At 45.2% G+C, this 7,763-nt stretch overlaps 1 pseudogene; it reads left to right on the top strand.

Moving 5' to 3' along the window:
• The first annotated feature begins 1,512 nt into the window (after positions 1–1,512).
• Positions 1,513–5,220, top strand: LOC101440961 (FACT complex subunit SSRP1-like; annotated as a pseudogene).
• Positions 5,221–7,763: the final 2,543 nt, after the last annotated feature.

The raw sequence follows: 7,763 nt of genomic DNA, 5'->3' as shown, positions 1-7,763 counted from the left end.
GTGGCACAAGAGATGGAGCACCTCCCTCCCGTTCCAGAAGGTCCCAGGATCGGTTCCCAGTACTGCCTAAAGAGAAGACAAGCAGACACAGAAGAACACACAGAGGGCAGACAGCGAGCAGGAAACAAGGGGAGGAATGGGAGAAATGAATAAATGAATGAATGAATGAATAAGTCTTTTTAAAAAAAGAAATAGCTCGGGGAAAAATGTTCTGGGGCTTAGGACACCCGAGAAAGATTGTGGATGCCACCCAGAAGAGAGGCACAGGAAAAGAACCTCAATAGAAAGACTGCCTAAAGAAATAAAGGACATCAAGGCGGCAGACTTAGCCCAGTGGTTAGGGCATCCGTCTACCACATGGGAGGTCTGCAGTTCAAACCCTGGGCCTCCTTGACCCGTGTGGAGCTGGCCCATGGGCAGTGCTGATGTGTGCAAGGAGTGCCCTGCCACGCAGGGTGTTCCCGCGCAGGGGAGCCCCACGCGCAAGGAGTAAGCCCCGTAAGGAGAGCCACCCAGCGCGAAAGAAAGTGCAGCCTGCCCAGGAATGGTGCAGCACACACGGAGAGCTGACACAGCAAGATGACGCAACAAAAAGAGACACAGATTCCTGGTGCTGCTGACAACAACAGAAGTGGACAAAGAACATGCTACTAATAGACACAGAGAACAGACAACCAGGGCGGGGACAGGGAAGGGGAGAGAAATAAATAAAAATTTAAAAAAAGAAAAGAAATAAAGGACATCAAGTAGACACTGAGCGATCACAAAGAAGAATTTGAAAACCTGAATAGAAAATTAACAGAGCTCATGGAAATGAAAGACATGATAGGTGAGATCAAAAACACATTAGAGGGTGTAGCAGTTTGATATAGTTATGAATTCCAAAAATAGCTATGGATCATGTTTGTAATCTGGTCTGTACCTGGGTATGATTAAGTTATGATTAGGGCTTTGATTGGGCCACATCATTAGGGGGTTGCGTCCCCACCCACCGAGGAGTGGGGAATCACAGATAAAAGACATGGCAAGGGCAGAGTTTGAAGGTTTTTGATGTTGGAGTCTGATGCTGAAGCTTTAAGCTGGAGCCCTGGAAAGTCAGCACACAGAGGAAAGAGAAGCAAGCCCCAGGAAGAGAGGAACCCAGGAAGCCTGAACCCTTGTAGTCGTCGGTAGTCATCTTGCTCCAACACGTGAAAATAGACTTTGGTGAGGGAAGTAACTTGTGCTTTAAGGCCTGGTATCTGTAAGCTCCTTCCCCAAATAAATATCATTTATAAACACCAGCCAGTTTCTGGTATATTGCATCAGCACCCCTCTGGCTGACTAATACAGAGGGTGTCAGCTTCCCACCTCCCATATCCCCCAACAGGGCCCACCACCTGTGCCTGGGCTCCCGCCAGGTTGCAGCTTGAGGAGATTTCCAACCAGTTGACCGTCTTCACTCCCACCGAGGAGTTGAGGCCCAGCTCCCGGTTTTTTCATTTTCCCCTTGCCTATAGTGGCCAGGCCAGCATGGCAGAGACACTGGAATTCAACAATGTCTATCAGGAGGCAGAAAGGCTCCATGAAAGATGGATGGCTGAGGTTGAGTTGCCAAGGAAGGCATCATCTTCAAGAACAGCAAGATGGGCAAAGTGGACAACATTCAAGCTGGGGAGTTGATGGAAGGCATTTGGTGCTGCGTAGCTCTGGGTCATGGGCTTAAACTGCTCACAAAGGATGGCCGTGTCTATGAATGTTATGGCTTTCAAGAACCAGAGCTTGAGAAACTCTGATTTCTTCAAAACTCACTATCCCCTCAAGCTAATGGAGAAGGATCTGTGTGTGAGGGACTGGACCTGGGGGACGGTGAAATCTGGCAGGCAGCTGCTTTCCCTTGACGTGGGTGAGCAGCCCATCTTCAAGATAGCCCTCAGCAAAGCGTCCCAGTGCGCCACAAGCAAGAATGCAATGACACTGGAATTCCACCAGAATGATGATGCAGAGGGCTCCCTTGTGGAGGTACGCGTCTATGTGACTCTCACCCAGGAGGATGGTGTGGACCCCATCAAGGCCTTTGGCAATATGTGCTATCTAAGACAGACATGACCCAGGCCACTGGAGGCGCCATCTGCGTATTCTGGGAGTTACAGTATCTGACTCCCTGTGTCCATTACAACATTTGGATCTACCCCACTTTCCTTCACCTGCATGGCAAGACCTTTGACTATAAGTTTCCCTATACCACAAAGGGAATCTTTTTGCTGCCCCACAAAGACAAGTGCCAGATGTTCTTCATGATCAACCTGGATCTCCCTATCAAGCAGGGCCAAACCTGTTACCACTTCCTGGTCCTGCTCTTCTCCAAAGATGAGGACATATCCTCAACGCTCGACATCAATGAGGAAGAGGTGGAAAAGTGCTTTGAGGGGCGACTCACAAAGAACATGTCAGGATCCCTCTATGAGATGGTCATCTGGATCATGAAAACCCTGGTAAACTGTAAGATCAAAGTCCCAGGCAACTTCCAAGGGCACTTGGGGGCCCAGTGTATCACGTGTCCTGACAAGGCCAGCTCAGGTCTGCTGTAAGCACTGGAGCAGGGCTTCATCTGCATGTACAAGCCACTTGTGCACTTTCGCTTCGATGAGATCTCCTTCGTCAGCTTTGCCCATGGTACCACCACCACTTGCTTCTTTGCCTTTCAAATTGAGACCAAGCAGGGCACTCGGTATACCTTCAGCAGTATCAAGAGGGAAGAGTATGGGAACTTGTTTGACTTTGTCAATACAAGGAAGCTCAACCTCAAAAAGTGGGGATTGAGAGAGGGCATGCTCCCTGGCACCGAGGAGTACTACCAAGTGCTAACTAGAAATGTACCTGGAAAAAGACCTTGACCAAAAGGGGGAAATGGTGAAGACAAATGAGTTTTTATGGCTAAAAGATTTCAAAGTGAGTCAGGAGATAATTCCGGAGGTTACACTTATGCACATGTCAGAAGGATCTCATTGACTGTCAAAGTAAATATTGAATCAAATAGTGGGGCTCCTGAGGGCTCTGGAGACATCCAGAAACTACAGGCAGGGCAGACAGCTCAGGAGTTTGGTGCCCTGCCAGTGGGTCTTACCGTGGAACTTATGCTTCCCAGTGTGACAGAGTGTGACTCATTTGTGGTTTACCTACACATATCTCTTCTGCCCCTTCTATTTGAACCTATACTTAGTACTACACTTGATAGGTGTATGTCCAAGAGACTTAAATCTTTGGTCTGTCCATGTACCAGTTGGGCCCTGAATCTCAGGAGAGTTGCAACATGTACTCTCCAGTTCATTGGGCTCACCCAGGACGACTAACAAGGTGATGATGATGGACAAGGCCCATCCCAAATAACAGAGAAAGTCTGTAATTGTAAGCAAGAGAGTTCCATCCGTCTGCCCCATGGGATCTAAGCTCCCTCTCAATCAGAGGCAGAGTGGTCATCACTATCCCAAAATCCTCAAGATTGGGAAATAAATGGACTAAATGGACTAAAGTAGACTTACTTTTACTCTATTATAGAGTTATTGTTATTCTAGCAATGGACGAACTTTTCTTATTAATGTGGAGGCAGTGGCCTCTGGAGGTTTTGAGAGGAGAGAGAGGGAAAATTAGGTGTAATTTGGAACATTGGAATTTTCAGAAAGTTGGATTGTCCTCCATGATGTTGCAAGGATGGTTACAGGCCATGATATATTTTGTCATAACTTACAAAACTGTGCGGGACAGAATGTAAACTATAATGTAAACTATAATCCATAGTTAGTAACAATGCTTCAATATGTGTTCATCAATTGTAACAAATGGACCACACTAATGAAAGACATTGTTAAGGTGGGAAGTGTGTTTGTGTGGAGGGCATATGGGAATCCCCCATATTTTTAATATAACATTTTGTAACCTAAAGTTTCTTTAAAATAAACAATTTTTTTAAAAAAAGCAAAAAATAAAATAAAATAAAATAAAAGAGGGCATGAACCCTAGCTATCATGATTAAGCCAACTCGGATGAAGACTGGCATGATGCCTATCTGGAGTGGATGAAGGAGGGGGGCAAGATCCAGGAAAAGCATGTCAGTGACAGCAGTGTTGACTCTGGGAAGAAACTGTGAAGAGGAGGAAGACATGGCAGAAGACTTTGACAGCAGCACCTCTGCCAGCTCTTCTAGTAATGAGGGCGACAATGACTGGAAGAAGCAGCAGAAACAGCTCAAGAAAGCCAAGATGGCTAAGGATCACAAGAGCCATAAGCAGCCTATGGGGGCAAAGAAGGGCAAAGACCCCAGTGCTCCCAAGAGGCCCATGTCTGGGTATATGCTGTAGCTCAATGCCAGCTGAGAGAGGATCAAGTTAGGCCACCCTAGCATCAGCATCACTGATCTTTTCAAGAAGCAGGTGAGATCTGGAAGGCAATTCCAAAGAGAAGAAAGAAGAGTGGGATTGCAAGGCAGAGGATGCTAGGAAGGAATATGAAAAAGTCATGAAAGAACGTGAAGGAGGCTGGGGTGAGTCTTCTAAGTGGGGCTAGTCAAAGAAGAAGAAACCAAAAATAAAGATGGAAAAGAAATCTATGCCCTCTAGAAGTTCACTGTCCAAGTCTTCATCCAGGCGGTTAAGTGACATCTTCAAGAGTAAAGAGTTTGTGTCCAGGGAAGCAGATTTGGCTCAACTGATAGAGCATCCACCTACGACATGGGAGGTCCAGGGTTCAAACCCAGATCCTCCTGGCCCATGTGATGAGCTGGCCCACACACAGTGCTGATGCATGCAAGGAGTACTGTGCCATGCAGGGGTGTCCCCTGTGTAGAGGAGCCCCATATGCAAGGAGTGGGCCCCGCAAGGAAAACTGCCCCGCACGAAAAAAGTGCAGCCTGCCCAGGAGTGGTGCCATACACATGGAGAGCTGACGCAGCAAGATGATGCAATACAAAGAGACACAGATTTCCAGTACTGCTGACAAGAATACAAATGGACATAGAAGAACACACAGCCAATGGACACAGAGAGCAGACAACTGGTGGGGGCAGGGGGGAGAGAAATAAATAAAAAATAAATCTTAAAAAAAAAGTTTGTGTCTAGTGATGAGAGCTCTTCAGAAGAGAACAAAAACAAACAGAAGAGGAGGCAGAGTGAGGACTCTGAAGAAGAGGAGCTAGCCAGTACTCCCCCAAAGTCAGAAGACTCAGCATCAGGATCCGGTGAGTAGAGAGGAGGAGTATTCTCTCTCCCTGCTTGTTCCTGTCATTCCACCAGTCTCCCACCCCTGGTTTGGTACCAGATTCTCCTGACATGAAACATCTTTGGTATCTGTGCTGTCTGCACATGCTCTCCTGTCTGGATGCACATCATGGCAGGGGAGGCGTCCTACTCTGCTGCCCCACAAGGGTGGCTTTCTATAATTTGGGAAGAAACTGGGTGGGAGGCAGGGCAGGGTGGGATTCAAATCCTTGTCCTTATTCCCTGGCCTTCGGGATACAGCTGCTTCTTGTCCTGTTCAAGTTGCTGGAGTGGGGGTCATGTGAGGTCAGGCCTGTAGCTCCTAACTGGGGCCTATTTCTACATTTGTTTCATATTTCTGGTCTGTGAAAAAAAATCAACATTTAATAAAGAGAGCTGACTTTGGGGGAAAAAACAAAACATTAGGGCATACCATAGCAGACTAAAAATGAAAGGAGAAAGAGTAAGTAATACAGAAAACAATAGAGCTGAAATAGAAGAGAGAAAAGAATAGAAAAAATTGAGCAGGGCTTGGGGAGTTGAGTGATACCATAAAGTGCAACATACACATTATGAGAGTTCCAGAAGGAGCAGAGAAGGGAAAAGAGGCAGAAAGAGTATTTGAGGAAATAATGGCTGACAATTTCCAACTCTCAAGAAAGAAATGAACTTACATGTCCAAGAAGTACAATGTACCCTAATCTGAAATATACCTACTCCAAGACACATATTACTCAGAATGTCAAACATCAAAGATAAAGAGGAAATTCTGAGAGCAGTAAGGGAGAAGCAAACCATCACATAAAAAGGATGCCCAGTAAGACTTAGTGTGGATTTCTCATCAGAAACCATGAAGGCTGAAAGACAGTGGTATGTGGAGTGAGTGTTGCTCAGTGGCTGAGCACCTGCTTTGCACGTATGAGGTCCTGGGTTCAATCCCTAGTAAACCTTTAAAAAAAAAGATCTTAAAAATGCCTCAAGGAGATGAAAGAAAATGCAGAGAAAGGTTTAAGAGATATCAGGAAAACAATGAATGAACAATATGAGCATTTCAAGAGTAGAGTGGAGCTGGCAGAAAAAGAGTAACTGAACTTGAAGACAAAACATTTGAAATGAGTCAGGCTGCAGAGCAGAAGGGGAAAAAAAAGGAAAGAAAAGAAAACAGAGGTATTATATAATTAGGATACTGAAAGAGAAAAACTGCCAGCCAAGAATTCTTTATCTGGCAAAATTGTCCTTGAAATATGAAGGAGACTTTAAAATATTCACAAGTAAACAGAAACTAAAAGAGTTCACAAAAAAGAATCCACCTTTGCAGGAAGTATTAAAGTGAGCCTTACAGTCCAAAAGAAAAAGACAGAAGAGGAGAGTGTAGAAGGCAAGATTAGCAGAAAGGATAACCCAAGAGAGTAAAAAGATAGGTGAAAATAAGAGATGACATATGAGGGAAGTGGACTTGGCCCAGTGGTTAGGGCTTCCATCTACCACATGGGAGGTCTGTGGTTCAAACCCCAGGCCTCCTTGACTCGTGTGGAGCTGGCCCATGCACAGTGCTGATGCACGCAAAGAGTGCCCTGCCACACAGGGGTGTCCCCCACGTAGGGGAGCCCCACGCACAAGGAGTGCACCCCGTAAGGAGAGCCACCCACGTGAAAGAAAGTTCAGCCTGCCCAGGAATGGCGTCACACACACGGAGAGCTGACACAAGATGACGCAACAAAAAGAGACACAGATTCTCGTGCCGCTGACAACAACAGAAGCAGACAAAGAAGAACACACAGTAGATGGACACAGAGAGCAGACAACAGGGGGGGAGGGAAGAGAAGTAAAAAATAAATAAATCTTAAAAAAAAAAAAAAAGAGAAAGATGACATATGAAAGCCAAAGAATAAAATGGTGGAAAGAAATAATGCATTTACAGTAATATCATTGAATATGAATGAATTAAACTCCCCAGTAAAAGGATATAGGCTGACAGAATGGATAAAAATCCATGAGCTATCCATATGCTGCCTATGAGAGACTCACCTTAGCCACAGGGATACAAACCAGTTGAAAGTGAAAGGTTGGAAAAAGATAGTCCACGCAAACAATAAGCAAAAAAGAGTAGGGGTAGCTATATTAATAGCAGATGAAAGAGACTACTTATTTATTTATTTCAGGTATGATGGATTGAACCCAGGACTTTGTACATGGGAAGCGGAAGCTCAACCACTGAGCTATCTCTGCTCCCCCAAAACAGACTTTAAATGCAAAAAAGTTGTAAGAGATACAGAAAGCCATTATATATTAATGAAGGGGACAATCCACCAGGAAGAAATAACAGTCGTAACTATCTATACACTTAACCAGGGTGCCCCAAAATACATGTGGCAAACTCTGGCAAAACTGAAGGGAGAAACAGTCATCCCTGCAATAATAGTTGGAGATTTTGACACAACACTCAGATCATTAGATAGAACAACTAGACAGAAGAGCAAGGAAACAAAGGACTTGAACAATATGATGAGATAGACCTAACAGACATATATA

This window comes from Dasypus novemcinctus, chromosome 16 (assembly GCF_030445035.2).
Source record: "Dasypus novemcinctus isolate mDasNov1 chromosome 16, mDasNov1.1.hap2, whole genome shotgun sequence".
Taxonomy (NCBI): Eukaryota; Metazoa; Chordata; class Mammalia; order Cingulata; family Dasypodidae; genus Dasypus; species Dasypus novemcinctus.
Note: the sequence above shows the minus strand (reverse complement) of the source record. Positions and strands in the feature narration are given on the sequence as shown.